A 15,072-nucleotide genomic window follows, 5' to 3' on the forward strand; every position below is an offset into this window, starting at 1 on the left:
GGGCTCACACCCGGCAGGGCAGGGCAGGGCCAGCAGGGCAGGGCCGCGGGGCTCACACCCGGCAGGGCAGGGCCGCGGGGCTCACACCCGGCAGGGCAGGGCCAGCAGGGCAGGGCCGCGGGGCTCACACCCGGCAGGGCAGGGCCAGCAGGGCAGGGCCGCGGGGCTCACACCCGGCAGGGCAGGGCCGCGGGGCTCACACCCGGCAGGGCAGGGCCAGCAGGGCAGGGCCGCGGGGCTCACACCCGGCAGGGCAGGGCCAGCAGGGCAGGGCCGCGGGGCTCACACCCGGCAGGGCCAGCAGGGCAGGGCCGCGGGGCTCACACCCGGCAGGGCAGGGCAGGGCAGTGCCAGGCCGGGTGGAGGCGGGGAAGGGCGGGCGCGGCTCGGGGCAGGCGCGGCGCAGCGGCCGCCGGGGGCGCCATTACGGGACGGCCGCGGAACGCGCCCGAAATAAATGGCGGAGGGGGCGGAGCCCTGTTCATAGCTGACCAATAAGAAGCGCGATTCCCGCGCGGGGGCGGGCCCTGGCGGCCTCGCAGCCAATGAGCGCGGGGGCCGGCGGGTGATGGACAGGCGGGCGGCGGCTGCGGCGGGCGGGGCGCGGCGCCCTTCCCGTGGTGCCGCGGGAGCGGCGGCCGCAGCGGCCGCGACTCCATCCGGGTCCCGCGAGTACCGGGGCGGCGGGGCCGGGCGGCGGCCGCGGGGCCGGGGGGGCGCGGGGGCGGCCGCGGGGTCGGGGCGCGCCGGGGGGAGGGTGGGGGCGGCGGGACTGAGCCGAAGGGCCCGCACGGGCGGGCGCGGGAGCCTCGGCCCGGCCTCCCCGCCGCCTCTGCCGCGGGCCCGGTTCATTGTCCTTATTCCCCTCATCGATGCCTTTTCCCCCCGCTCTCCTCCAGGCTCGCTGGAAGGTCCGGAAGTGCCGCCCCCGGGAGCCGCCAGCGCCAGGTACGTCACTGCCGGGGCCGGGGGACCTTGGACGGGGGAGCCCCCCCCCCCCAGTACCGGGGCCCGGGGGGCTCGGCCCTGCCCCGGCACCGAGAGCGCGGCGGCGGGGGCCGAGCTCGGACCGAGCGGCGAAAGGCGAAGACAACCCATTAGGAAGTAGGTGGAAGTGCCGTGGCGGCCCGGCCCGTGCCGGGGGGGCCGCTCGGGGCTCTCGTTTCTAGCGAGCACCGTTACCTGGCGCGGCGCCGAGCCTTCCCGGGCCGCTCGCCCCCGGCGCCTCCCGCCCCTTCCCCGCCGGCGGCTTCTCCTGGCCGGGATCGGCGGCACGGTGCCGGCGCGGCCCTGCCCGCGGCGTGTGGCACGGGGGCCGCTCGGGGCCGGCTGCGCGCCTGAGCCCCGCGGAGCAGCGGTGCCCGGTGTAACCCGTACCGGAGCGGCTCCCGCCCTTGGCATGGGCGGCTCGGGGCTCGGCACACGCGGCTTCCCAGGGGGGCCGGCCGTGGCACGCCGCAGCTGCTGCTGGTGACTTTATTCCGGCGCGGCTCGGTCAGTGTGAGGTGAAGGCGATACCCCAGCAAATTGTATTTTTGTGATTTTTACGTTCCGACTTTCCGTGAGGGTGGCAGAACGCCGGAAGAGGCTGCCCAGGGAGGGCGTGGAGACATCTCCAGACTCCTCTGGAGACTTTCCAAACCCACCTGGACGTGTTCCCGTGTCACCTGCTCTGGGTGACCCTGCCTTGGCAGGGGGTTGGACTGGATGATTTCCAGAGGTCTCTTCCAGCCTTAACAGTTCTGTGATTTATTTCAAGAGTGAAAACTCAACCTGATGGTCAAGGTCAGGATAATCCTCGTTTAGTGATGTGCCACCTTGCTGGTGTTCCTCTGTGTCTGTACTGCTCTGCACAGGTAGTTTTGTGACTGAAGTGCTTAACTGGCAGGGAAAAATTGCTCCCATTCAAAATGTACGCAGGAGCAATGCTCAGTAGCACCAGTGGGGCAAACAGAATCTGTCACAGAATTTCTGAGAAAATCAATCTGTCCCTTCAAAAGCAATAGCATAAATAATACTTAAGAATTATTGGGGCATCTCCAAACATCCCCAGCTGCCAGGACCTCACCAAACAGTTGTGTACTGCTGTGGCTTCCCTTGTCAAACTTGAGCAGTTCTGTTCACAGCAACATTCAGGTGTTAAATAGTCTGAACTCCAAAGAAGTTTTTTTTGCAGTGGTGGTTCAAACTTGCTGCATTCACCATGCAATAATGGGCTAATGAGGGAGGTTTTTTTCCCTATGATAGTTATTAGCTTCATGAAGAGGGACTTAGTGAATAGCTGTATTGTGATGTTTTTAATAGAAAATTGCTGGCTGTGATATTTTTTTCACTGAGTTTTCCCCAGGTTGTATGCTGTGTATCTTATATGCAGCCTCAATTCACATAGGTCATGCTAGGAAATGATTTTGCATACCAATACTGGAGATTTAGTACTTCCTTAGTTGAAAGGAAGTTTAGATAAAACATGAGTTCACTTGCTTTCACTTTCACTTGCATTCCTACTGCAATGAGCTGTATCCTTACTTCACTTTCCTTTTGATAAATGTCTTCTGTATTTTCCTCTGTTTTTGGTGGTAGAAAACATCAGTTCATTTGCAAATAGTGAAAGGCTGCCAGGACTCGGAGAAGGCAATAGATGCTTGATTGTATTGCTAATTAATAACATAGCAATCTTGAAATGTATTTGTGCGCTAACTTTCTTGCTGAATTTGTGTAATTGCTGTCATGTGTAAACTTTTTGCAGAAAAAGCCTACTTGCTCCTGGCATGTCCTAAGAGACACAAATCTAGTGAATAAATACACACTTGTGTATTTCATATATATATACTTACATACATACACACAGTTATGTGTGAAGCAGGACCAGATAACCAACTGATGCTTTCCTTTGGGAAAGGCCCTGAGGCCTTCGTAATGTTTGAAGCTGAAGTGCACGTTTGTTTATTTATTCATGTATTTATAACTTTCTGCCTTTATTCTGTGTACTGAGAGAGAAGTACTGGAAGAGGAGTAGAACATCTGGTGCAGGCATTCTCAGGCCTCCCTGAGGTTTCCCTGAGCACTGTGCCCTGCTGTGGCACGGGCACCACTTGGATGCAGGGAGTTGAGTACAATTGCTGTAAAACCGAGTGTGTGTGGGGAGAGATGCCAGGGTTTGTGTTCCTTTGGTGCTCTGTTCATAGCAGAAATCATTAATTGTGCTCACAGACTTTACTTTTCCACAGGAGATGGGCTTCACTGTGTGCTTGAGTGGGCAGTGGTGACTCGGATATTTATATTCCATCTATAACTGCATGGTTAGGAAAATAAATTGAAACCAAACATGCTAATTGAAAATGTAGTGCAACAGTAATATCTTGTGATAATTACTTAAAGCCACAATGTTCTGCATTAATTAAATGCCAGTGGGTAGAGATTTTGGAAAAAACTCTGCATTTCCAATGGAGGCAGTAGATAAAGGCATTATTGGTAGCAGCCAGTGCTGTTAATGTTGCGTAAAAAATTCCGAAAGATACCACTGTGGACATGTATCCGTGTCTGGGGGTGTGGACTGCTGTGCTGCCCAGGAGCACGTCTCTGCATTTGTGTGTGCTGCCACTGCTGTTCTCCTTTTCTCCTCAGTACAATTCCCTAGTTCAGAGCAGCTTTCTGGTGTGATTTACTCTTGCTCCAGCGTATTGCAGCTCAGGGGGCTGGCAGGTCCAGAAAGAGGTATTAAATCTTCCAATTTTGGGTCTGAGCAGGGGGAAAAGGTGCCTGGGCTTGAGCTGGCAGGTGTTACTTTCAGGTTACCATACTGTCAAGACAAAGGAAAGTACGATCCAAAACTGAATATGGAAGAGGGAACATGTTTAGTTTATGCTGAAACTTGTGTGTCAGTCACCATCTGATTTTCCTGAGCCTGTTTTGGGAAGAGGGGCTGAGACGTGCCTGTAGCACGTGACGACAGGCAGCGCAGGGGTGGGTGAGTGGAGTGAGGGGAGGCAGTATCAGGAATAATTAAGTTTATATTAATTGTGCTGCTCCCTTTCTTCCTGTTGTGCGCTCCAGTTGCACAAAAGCCCCATGGAATGAGCAATTTGGGGCAGGAGCCTGTATCAGTCACTTGGGATGCTCGGCGCGGCTGGAGAAGTGAGGTTCACGCGGCAGAAGCTCCTGGGAGTCAGGAAGCGTGGCTCCAGTGCAGGCAGTGCTGCTGGAATCCTGGGGTGAAACTGAGGAATTGGTGCTGGGGCTGCTCTGTAAATCCCGGAGCTCCATCGTGTGGTGGGAGCTGTGCAGGCCACAGCTGCAGCCTCGGATCGCGCTCGGCACCTGGGGCTGCCCAGGTTGTCCTGGAGCCACTTTGTACCCTTCACTGCTCTGGGGGTTTTAAACGCGTCCTGGCAGGAAAAGCAGCCCTTGGGAACCTGTTGTTTTTTTAACAGGGAAAGCAGATGACCCAGGGGTTATTTAAAGCTTGTCTCTCACAGTGTGTTGTGCTGAAAGAGTGAGCGTGCAGGTGCGTGACCCTGGGCTCCTGTGCTGCACTGGGTGTGACATCAGCAGCTCTGGAGGCACTGGGGATGAGAACAGCAGCTCAGTAGAGGCTGTGCCAGCAGGATAATTGGTCAGGCTTCCCTGCTGCTGTGAGTGCCAGAACCCCTGAGGCGTGGCGTGAGAGCAGCAGCACACAGCGGGCCCCCAGGGGGACCTGGCAGATCTCACCTGTCCAAGAGCATGGCAGCACAGGTGGTGCCGCTTGGAAAGACTGTTAGACATAATCCCCCGAGTTAAAAATGCCCCAAAATGCAGGGTTAATGCAGAGCAGAATATTAAAAGTAAAAGTTGTTTGATACGTGACAGGTTGGTTAGGTCTGCAAATAAGCTTTGTCTAAAAGTAGAGAAATGAAATGTTAAGGTTCAATTTCTAGGTTTATTGTAGTCCTCGTGTCTTTCAGGATTAATTTTAAAGACAAATGCAGAAACATTGCCTTACCTTTGTAAAATGTAAACAGGGGTGTAACACCTATCCAGATTTTCAAAGTGCTTTGAACATTTTCAGTACATCACAGATCCCTCAGCTTCAGACCGTGGGACTTCATTAACTTCCTGGGGTCACTGTCCCACTGAAGATGCAGGGTTGGTGCTGTGCAGCGCAGCTCCCTGGCCAGGCTGCCTCTCCCCCTGAGGAATGGGAAATCACAGGGATTCTGCTCAGCTGCTGGAGGCTGGATTGCAGGAACAGGGAACTGAAAGCAGTGGCAGCTTCCCTGCCCAGCGTCAGCTCTGCTGGAGTTGATTTGAAAGGATGTGATGGGGGGTAGTGCTCTGTAAGGGTTTCACTCTGCCCCCGCTGAGCTGCTGTTCTGATCTGTTCTTGCTTTGGGCATCAGGACCAAGCCCTTGTGTCCGTGCTGAAGTTTATTTTCTGGTAGATGTGTAAGTTAGCGAAAGCAAATAATGGGATTTATACCAGTTACAAGCGAGATTTTAAGGTTGATTCACCCAGATTTGTCATCGCTGTTTGTATAAAGGATTCTGTAGTAAGGCACTGAGGGGGCTGGAGAGTAATTTGATTTTGTGTCTGTCCAAGGAATAACGTCATCCCTTTGTGTGAGTGCACGGGATCACGCGCTGTGTGCTTGGCAAGGACACCAACGGGCATGAGGGTGCTCCTGCTCTGTGCAGCCTTTGTTTGGAGAGTGGGCTGAAAACAGCAGGCATCCAGTACGAGTTAAATCTATTTAATGTTTTAAAAACTGCTTTTCTCTAAACATTTTCAGCTATTGTATAAACTACCTGGACAAACAGTCATTTTCCTTTGCAGCCCTGTTCTCGAGCTGTCCTCGCTACGAAGGGGATTCTGAGTCACACATCTGTCTGGCAAGTGTTTTCATTTCAGCATTCGAAGATGATGTTGAGCTGTGTTAATGTGGAAATTGGCTTTAAAGTTACATCAGCAGCAGTTAGAGAAACTCAGACTTCTTTCTGATGGGAGAACGTGTGGCCTTTTGGTAGGGCAGTTTAACAGTGAAATGTCGGGGTAGAGGCCATAATCTTTTTGAGTTTTGTTTCTAATAGCAGAATTCCTGTGCACGAGGCTTGATGTAATTTAAGACTAGCAGAAAAAGCTTCACTTTGGACAGTGGGTGTTTGGTTTTTTTTTTTTTGTTTTTTTTTTTTAGCTATTGTTACAATAGGTGAAAAAGTCACTCTATGTAATAATGTTTATTTACTCAGAATTACAAATATTAGGGCCTCATCCTGATCCCCATAAATCAGTCACTTAGCTATGGTCCTAGGTTGCATTATTTTAAAGTTCTAAAGAGGAAGAAATGTCTGTTTGCTTACAGTGTTGCTGATAGTCTTTTCTTCTGATTTCAGGAAGTGACACCTGTGGAACACGACTGGTAATCCAACAGAAGTTTAATGACTGTAGCTGCCATGACTGCTACAACTTGCTTGCCTAAGACCCGAGGAATTGGTAAAATTTTGAAATTAAGAAACCTTTCATTTAAAAGAAATTCCTTTTGTGAGTAGGGGGAGCAAGGGGAAGGCTTTTTCTGTGGTGACTTTTATAAATGGTGTCTGCAGCTAGCCGGATTGTCCTGACTGAAGCAGCAATCCTGCCCCAGCTCTGAAGATGCCTGCACTGTGGGATGAGGTAGTAGGTTGTATAGTTTTAGGGTCATACCCACCACTGGGAGATAACTATACAATCTACTGTCTTTCCTAAAGCAGCAGATAATCAACAACAGAAGCTTCTCAGTTTTAAGCTCAATGTCAGATTTTGCTGAACTTCTGTACCTTCTGTAGTGCTTATGGCAGGACAAAACACTCGTGTGATAGCTGTGGGAATTGTGTTTAGATTTTTCTAGTTCTTGGAGAAGCTAGGTTTCATTCTGCACTAATTTTTCTGCTCTAATGAATAAAAAATTCAGACTAGATTATTCCTGTATGTGTATGGTGGGGTAATCAAGTACAGAGCCTGGCGTTCCAGTTGTTGGGATGTTGTATCAAGCATCCTTCAGGATGAAGCTGAGGCTGGCTGCTGAGCTCTTGCTGAAGTCTGTGCTTCTCTGTCAGAGTGAGGTAGTAGATTGTATAGTTGTAGGGTAGTTATTTTACCCTGTTCAGGAGATAACTATACAATCTATTGCCTTCCCTGAGGAGTAAAACAAACTGCGCTCCCTTGCAGCCAGTCCTGAGCTAAAAATACCCCTTGAGTGGAAGCAGATGAGTTCAGGGCTGTAGAGCAGCAGTGCCAGGATGTTCAGGACTGACAGTCAGTGGGAATGCTGCAACCCCCACAGGGTATCTTTGACTAAATGTGACTTTCCTCCCGAGGTGAGTGGCACAGTGCTGGCTGGGGATGGAAAATGCCCATGCTTGAGGCAGAGGGAGGAGCACTCCACAGAGGGAAGTTATTCCAAGCCAATTAGGAGAACGTAAATTACAGGGAGCACAAGCTTGTACATCGGGACTTAAACCTTTCTGACGCCCCAGTTTCCATAACGCATTAAAACTCCACGACTCCCAAGTGCTTGGTACAAGTTGGAGGGAGAACTTAAAATTACCCTTTATTAATAAGTCTGCACATTTTTTTCTGCAGCTTTCCCAGAGCTAACGCAAATTTTAAGTGTTGGCCGATTCTGGCCAAAACTGCCCTCTCACCTTCCTGGGGGTGTGTGAAGCTGTGGAGTTTGAGCATCCCAGAGCCAGCACTTTTCTCTGCGGTGGTGCTTTCTGCAAAAAGACTTTTAAAGTTGATTGCATCCTCTTTCCTCCTGCTGCGCTCGGTGCACCCAGCCTGTAACTGGCTCTGTGCTAGCACGCCCAGCAAGCAGCTGGCTGTAGTAACAAGCCCGTGGAATAAATGCTTTTTGGGATGGGCAGTTTAGCCTAGGCAGAGTGAGAACGGGGCCGCTGGCGGGTGTTGCGGGCGGTGCGCCGCTGTTGGGCAGTGCTGACGGCGTCACCTCGCAGCGTGTGCCCGGCCAGGGCAGAAGAGCAGAGCAGCTGGGGAGCTAAAGCCCTGCAGAGAGTGAAGAACTGCCCAGAGGAAGCGTGGGGCTCCTAGGAAGAGGTAGTAGGTTGCATAGTTTTAGGGCAGGGATTTTGCTCACAAGGAGGTAACTATACAACCTGCTGCCTTTCTTAGGGCTTTATTATAACACCAGGACCGTTTGGGCTCCAGCCTGCAAACCTCTGCGGCTTTGGGACGTGGGGAGGAGGGACAAGGTATTTCTGAGCGTGCTGAGGCTCAGTGAAAGCTGTGTCTTGGCAGATGTGGTCTCAAGTGAAGTGTAGGAGTGAATGCTGGCTGGAATGCAGCGTGGTGCCATTGGGGCTGCACGTGTCCATTTGGGGATGCTGGGCTGTGCGGAGGGGCTCTGCTGGGAGGGCAGCTCCTTTCAGAGTAAGCTGGAGTCCCCTGAGGTGAGGGTGGAGGTGGTGTGAGCTTCTGAACATCAGGGTGCTGGTGCTGTGTGCTCTGAGGGAGCTGAAGTACACTCCTTTGGCTCGGTGCATTTCAAGTGGAAAGACTCCAGATTTCCTTCCCCAGAAGTGTCAGATTCCAGCTCCCCCGAAAGCTGGTGCTTTCTCTCCAGGCATGGGCACTGCGAGTGAAACGAGCCCTCAGTGGTGCATTATTCATTGTTAGAAACGAGCCCATGGGTTTTGATGTAATTGTTCTGCACCACAGTTCTGGGAGGGCTCTGGCTGGACACTGTTCAGTGGGATACAGAGATTCCAGTTCTGAGCACCTTGCAGCATTCATGTGCTGTGCTCACACCAGCCACTATTTAAATTGCAAATCAGACACAGTCCTAGCTTATAAATGTGTTAAGTGTTGCTTATATTGAACATTTTGTGTGAATTTAACTGTACTTTTTGATTTAGTTAATAAAATACAGCATTTTGTGCAACTGATGGTGCATTGCCTTTACTTTCTCTGAAATGATGATGTGAGTTTTAAAGGAAAACACTGCCCACATTGAAATAAACTCAAGGCCATGTTTGATCTTCACAATAATTCCAACACTCTAATTATAGTGTTAATTATTCTGGTATTAACTCTTGTTTAAGAGCTTTGGTGCAAGACTTCGCTGCGGGTGGGAAATACCTATTTACTGCTGAGAGTGCAGGAGCCCTGCTTATTCCAGATCTGGTTTCTGACCGTGAGTTTAAATTGCTGCACTGACATCTAGACTTTAGTCTTAGCATAACTGCAGCCAGTAAGGCATCTACAGGTAAGGCTGAGGCAGAGAAACACCAGTGAGTTCAGTTTTGGCAAATGCCTTAAAAGCACGAATACACCTAACACTTTATAAATAGAAGTGGTATGCTTACAAAAGGTTTAAATACTTTGTGCTACCCCCTGCAGCTGCTGGTTGAGCAGTCGTGTGTCACCAGGTGATTTCTCGCCTGGGTCTGTCTGGGTTCCACCCAGGAGATGGGATCTGCTCAGGGTTGGTTGTTGGCGTATCCCGAGGCGTGCCGGGATGAGGTGACAGCGTGGCAAGAGCCCTGGTAAACGAGGCAGTGGTTAAAGAACGCACAGCAAGCGGTGCAGGAAGGCTTGCAGCAGCAGTAGAGACTTGTTTACCACCCATAGTGCAGTGGTTGTGTCATGGTGGTCCTGGAAACATTCCAGTGCTGCTCCAAAAATGGAATACGCAGCCGCAGATGCACATCCCAGAGCGATCCGTGTGCTGTGCCCTTCCCTGCAGAAAGGTGTGCTCTGAGGTCTGGAGTGTGCAACCCGAGACCTGTTGGGCTCTTTCCGGGAGAGAGCTGCTGCTGCCGAACGTCCCTGTGCTTGCAGAGGGGCTCTGGCTGCTCGGGCCATGCTCACAGGAGGGGAACTCGATGTGTTCAAAGTTCTCTCCCTTGTGTTGAGAATGTGGGGCGTGGCAGCTGAGTTTCCTTCTACTGGGTCCAGTTCTGGGGTCTCCAAGGTAAGGGATGTGGAGCTGCTGGAGTGATCCAGAGGAGTCCCTGGAGCTGTTCCCAGGCCTGGAGCCCCTCTGGAGCCAGGCTGGCAGAGCTGGGGGTCCTCACCTGGAGAGGAGAAGCTCCAGGGAGAGCTCAGAGCCCCTGGCAGGGCCTGAAGGGGCTCCAGGAGAGCTGGAGAGGGGCTGGGGACAAGGGATGGAGGGACAGGACACAGGGAATGGCTCCCACTGCCAGAGGGCAGGGCTGGGTGGGAGATTAGACGCTGGCAGTGCTGGGTTAATGGTTGGATTCTATCTAAAGGGCCTTCTCCAAGCTGAAAGGATTCTTCGATACCTCTATGCCAAAAAGCCCTTCTTGCTCTGTCCCTGGGTAATCTGTGACCTCTGATAGGTGCAGGGAGGTTTTTGCTTTACGAGACAAAGGATAAAATACCTGATAGACGTGCAAGGGGAAGACAAAAACCCTTGGAAGAGAGGAGGGCAAGTGTCAGATACCCTGGCCAAGAGGAGCAGTGAGAGAGGTCCAGCTGAGCCCACTGCTTTCCACTGATCCTCCCACAAGAACGGGCACCCGTCCATTCTAGGGCCAGCAGAGCGTGGTGTGGCCTTCAGCGCTGAAACTGTGTATTTAGTGTCATAGTTCCGTGAAGATGAGTCCTGGCAGGAGCTGCTGGAGGCATCAGATGTCAGTGCGTGTTGTTGCAACACGAGAAATCAGATTTGTTCTTATTTGTTCTATTGGTTTTAGCAGAATTGGATTTTTAGGCTGGTTTGTTTCAGACACTTAAAACCACTCCAGTGAAGAGGCATTGGAAAATCAGACACTGTTCTCTTCCAGCCTGTTGTATTAAAGCAATCTTCAAAATAAAGCTATTACGAGCCACATAATGCTACAGAGGACTGTATTTTTGGCAACTGAAAAGGTCCTTTCTGAAATAGGAGAATGTTTCTGAAAAAATACTCCTTTGACATTAAAACTCTCCATACAGATGATGTCAAGCTGGTTAGTTAAGCCCGGCACAGTGTAAAAGCAGGGAGGAGGATGCAGTCCCAGTTCTGTGAGGGAGTTTGCTGCTCCCTCTGTACCTCACCTTGTGTGTTATACACCCTTTAGTACGCTGCCAGCAACTCTCTGTAAATGAAGGGAAAGGAGCAAGCAGGGGTCAGTCGATCCCAAGATGCTGCCACGCATCAACCCAGATTCTCAGCTGGGAGTGGCTTCTGCAGCAGCTCCCTAAAATGAGAAGGGATAAGGAAGACAAGGAGAGGTGCAATTTGAACTTCCCAGCTCCTGCAACAGTAAATTTGCCCCCGACTCACACCGTGCCTGGTGAAGCTCTCGGGTCCTGGCACAAACGCTGAAGGGTCTTATGCCAGAAGAGCCGGCAGAGCCTTTCCCCGGTGTTCATTTCACAGAGAGCAAGGCTGAGGCTGTTTTTAGAGCCTGATGTAATTCCTGCTGGGTTCTTCATCAGCTGCCCAGCGCTGCCCCAGTTGCCTTGTCCTCTGTGCTGCAAGGACAGGGCTGCACAGAAGGCAGGGGATGCACAGGCAGCGCTGCAGATCTTCCCTGGTTCAGAGCAAACCTCGGCAGACCAGTGGAAATCCCACGGGGAAGGGAAAAGAGGTGGAGCACGAGGCCTGAGAGTGACTAAGGAGTGTGAAATGAGCAGAGGATGTGAGTGTCTGAGGGTGCACAGGCAGGAAACTGGATTCTTGTTCCAGGCTGGTGAAGAGTTTCAGCTGACTGTCACACAAATGTGCAGTGAGAGATGTGAAGCTGCTGTGCAGAGAGCAGAGGTGGCCGCGGTGGCGGCGAGCAGCTCTGCTGAGCTGTCCTGTGACAGGAACAGACGTGTTTGAACCTGGCCTCGGCTGAGTCAGGGGAAATCCTGCCCTTCGTCTCAGGACAGCCTTTCATTTTGAACTCACAATAATTCCCAGAATCTTGGCTCTCCCAAGCTGGAAAGGACCCTGTGGGTTACTGGGTCCTGCTCCTGGGCCTGTACAGGAGACCCCAGCAATCCCACCCCGTGCTTGAGGGTGTGGAGGACTGAAATAAAGCGTACAATTAACTCATTCCATTAATTAACATATTAAGAGAAGACTTTTAGCTAAGATACTAATTATTAAGTATTCCAAATGAATTATATTTACATACTAGAAATTAAAATATTATAAAAGAAAATTATTAGAATATTAATTAGCCTTAAACAGATTATCACTTTTTTTTTTTTTCACTAATCTGCTCCGAGCTAGGAGAGGCTTGTGTTGGCTGAGTGGGCAGCAGGAAGGTGGGGATGTGGGAAATGCACTGGGCGCTTTTCCAGGGGCCCTGTGCCAGCCTGGGCCGCTCAGGGCAGCGCCTGCTGGCCCTTGCTGGGGGACTGGTGCCTTTCAGAAGTGTTTGCTTTCGGGAGCTTGGCCGTGTCTGCTTAGCCCAGCCGTGAACAGAACGATGCTGTTAGCACACTGGGGGACACGGGAGTTAATTATTACAATATCACAGAATCCCAGAAGTGTTTGGGTGGGAAGGGACCTTAAAGCTCATCTTGTTCCTCCCCTGCCATGGGCAGGGGCACCTGCCGTAGACCAGGCTGTTTGTTTATTCATTGTGAGGCGAATTAGACCAGATGAAATTCTCCAAAGCATTCAAAGTATATTTCTGAGGTGCGTGATAAAATTTTTACTCTTAATAAAATCCCCGTTTTCTGTTTCAGATTTCAACCCTGGCAAAACCTGTGTTCCCACTGGATTGCCGTGACTCAGTGAGCTCCATTGTGTTCAGAAATTCTGAAATGGGGCCAAGAAATTCCAAGATTACCTTCTTAAAGAAAAAGATACCCACTGCACTGCTTGTCCTTCAAATCCCATTCAGCGACCACAGCGTTATTTCAGGCAGGGCCAACACAGGAGTTTTCCTTTCAGCCGCTCTTAAAACGTAGGAACCAGAACTCACCAAATATCCTGAGCTGGAGGGGTCCCAGAAGGATCACTGGGTTCAGCTCCTGGCCCTGCACAGGGCACCCCAAGGGCCCCAGCCCCCCCCCGTTCCCCTCTATCCCTTTCCTTTGGGTTAGGAGCAGCACGGGGCTCCTGTGGAGCTCAGAGCCCGTGTGTGGATCCAGCTGCAGCACAGCTGCACACAAAGCTTCCCACCTGCCCTGCCCGCCCCTGTCAGTGCTGCTCACAGGGGGATGTCCCAGGTGTGTGCAGGCTGCACTGAGCTGCAGCTCTGCCAGATCTGGGCTGCTCTGGAGCTGTGTTTATTGGGTTTAGGGTGACTGCTGGGCAGGGAAGCGCTCAGGAGTTAATCTCCAGAAGTGCTGATCAGTGAATCTGGTGCTGGGCAGGGTGTGTCACTGGAGAGCAGATCACTGTGCCGTCCCTCTCCAGCCCAAACACAGCTCTCCATCCAAACTGGCAGCAGAAAATACTCCAGAGCTGCTTTTAGATTGAGGACAAATTCTGTGACTGGATGACAGCAAAACATCTGTGCACCTCTGCTCTGGAGCCAGGCTGGGAGAGCTGGGGGTGCTCACCTGGAGAGGAGAAGCTCCAGGGAGAGCTCAGAGCCCCTGGCAGGGCCTGAAGGGGCTCCAGGAGAGCTGCAGAGGGGCTGGGGACAAGGGATGGAGGGACAGGACACAGGGAATGGCTCCCACTGCCAGAGGGCAGGGCTGGATGGGAGATTGGGAATCAGGAATTGTTCCCTGGGAGGGTGGGCAGGGTTTGGATGCTCATTTTCCAGCACCAAACACGTTCATTGTCAGATAAGCCATGGCAAGTGTTTTCCCTACACAAAATAAAACGACACAAGATGAAATAGGGCTGAGAGGCCTGGGTGTCCCGAGCTGTGCTCAGCAGGGTTTGGGGCAGTGGGGCTCTCCCTGGAGAACACCCTGGCTGCCCTTTGGCCGCTGCAGCGCTCAGCTCCGCTGATCACTGCGCCCAGCAGCGTTTCCGTGTCCGTGCTGCCTTCCAGCTGATAGCAGCTCAGGTCTCGCTGCACCTTCCCCCGATGCTTCTGCACCAGCAAGGGAATGGATTCCTGTGCACAGAACACCCCCAGACGTTTTCTCGGGTTGGCTCACGGCCAGGGGAGATGGCAAAGACACTTTAAAAGCGAAGTAATTTCTTGCCCACCGTCGATGACCTCATGAGACACAGTCATGAGATAAGGGCTTGCGTCACCATCTTTTATGTAAATTCTTTTTTAGGGCTGGTAAGGGAGTGTTACAGCTGGCCACTTCATAAAGGAAAACAAACAAATGAAGTTCTATTTTTAGTCTTCTGAGAATACAACTCACAAATGCCATTTTTCCAGAGGTGATTCGTCGAGTTTCCACATTTCTGCTTATGGTCAGCAAAGCTTTTAACGCGGATTTGCACATTAAATTCACGTGACAGTTCCATACAAAGCTTTGGAAGTTCTGGCTTGATACCTGACAGAAAATATACAGGTAGCTTCTTCTAACGTGCATCTTTGGGAGCTTCATCAAAACTCAATCAATTCCAACCAAGCGTTTTGGGAACTGTTACCTACAAACGAGGCCAGTAAGGAAACCAAACTCCAATCTCTACTGCCTAAGCCACGGAGAATATAACCCTCCCTCATATGTTTAGATTCTTTTCTTTAGTTGATCTGTTATTGCTTGGGTAGTTTGAGCGGGTATTTTCCTTGTACGGCAATAAAATCTCAAGCAGATCTTTATAAGGTGTACCTGTACAACACCGGTGTTTTAGCACTGTTTACCCAAATAAAAGTGATTTTGATACTTTAGGCATTGGAAGCAGCTTTCCCTGCCCAGGTAGCTGCTCTCAGAAGTGTTGCTCTAGAACTCTTCTGCCAGGAAAAGTAATTTTTTTTTTAAAAATAGGATTTTAGACATGGTGAAACCAATTCAAAGCATTTAACACTCGAGGGAGCAGTAGCAGATTGAATCTGTTTGTCACTGCAGCCCCGGGTCTCTGCTCTGTTGGTGTTACACATCCAAGGAAACTGTAAGTGTGAGTGTGGGCTGCTGGGGGAGTTCTCAGAACAAATCCGTGTGCTCAGGGCTTTTGTTAACTTCTTCGAAGGATATTCCATTTTGTGTTTGTTCTCTTGGAGCAGCTCCTAGCTGTG

General features: G+C 51.4%; 1 long non-coding RNA gene across 2 annotated transcripts; it reads left to right on the top strand.

Moving 5' to 3' along the window:
- The first annotated feature begins 804 nt into the window (after positions 1-804).
- On the top strand, positions 805-14,642 carry LOC120758461 (uncharacterized). Of its 2 annotated transcripts, none has more exons than XR_009208267.1 (4): positions 805-948; positions 5,813-5,872; positions 6,374-6,469; positions 12,665-14,642. It is a non-coding gene; the product is annotated as an uncharacterized LOC120758461 (long non-coding RNA). The 2 variants fall into 2 exon arrangements; XR_009208266.1 differs by lacking the exon at positions 12,665-14,642 and adding an exon at positions 7,598-8,915.
- The last annotated feature ends 430 nt before the right edge of the window (positions 14,643-15,072 follow it).

Source organism: Hirundo rustica, chromosome 12 (assembly GCF_015227805.2).
Source record: "Hirundo rustica isolate bHirRus1 chromosome 12, bHirRus1.pri.v3, whole genome shotgun sequence".
NCBI lineage: Eukaryota > Metazoa > Chordata > Aves > Passeriformes > Hirundinidae > Hirundo > Hirundo rustica.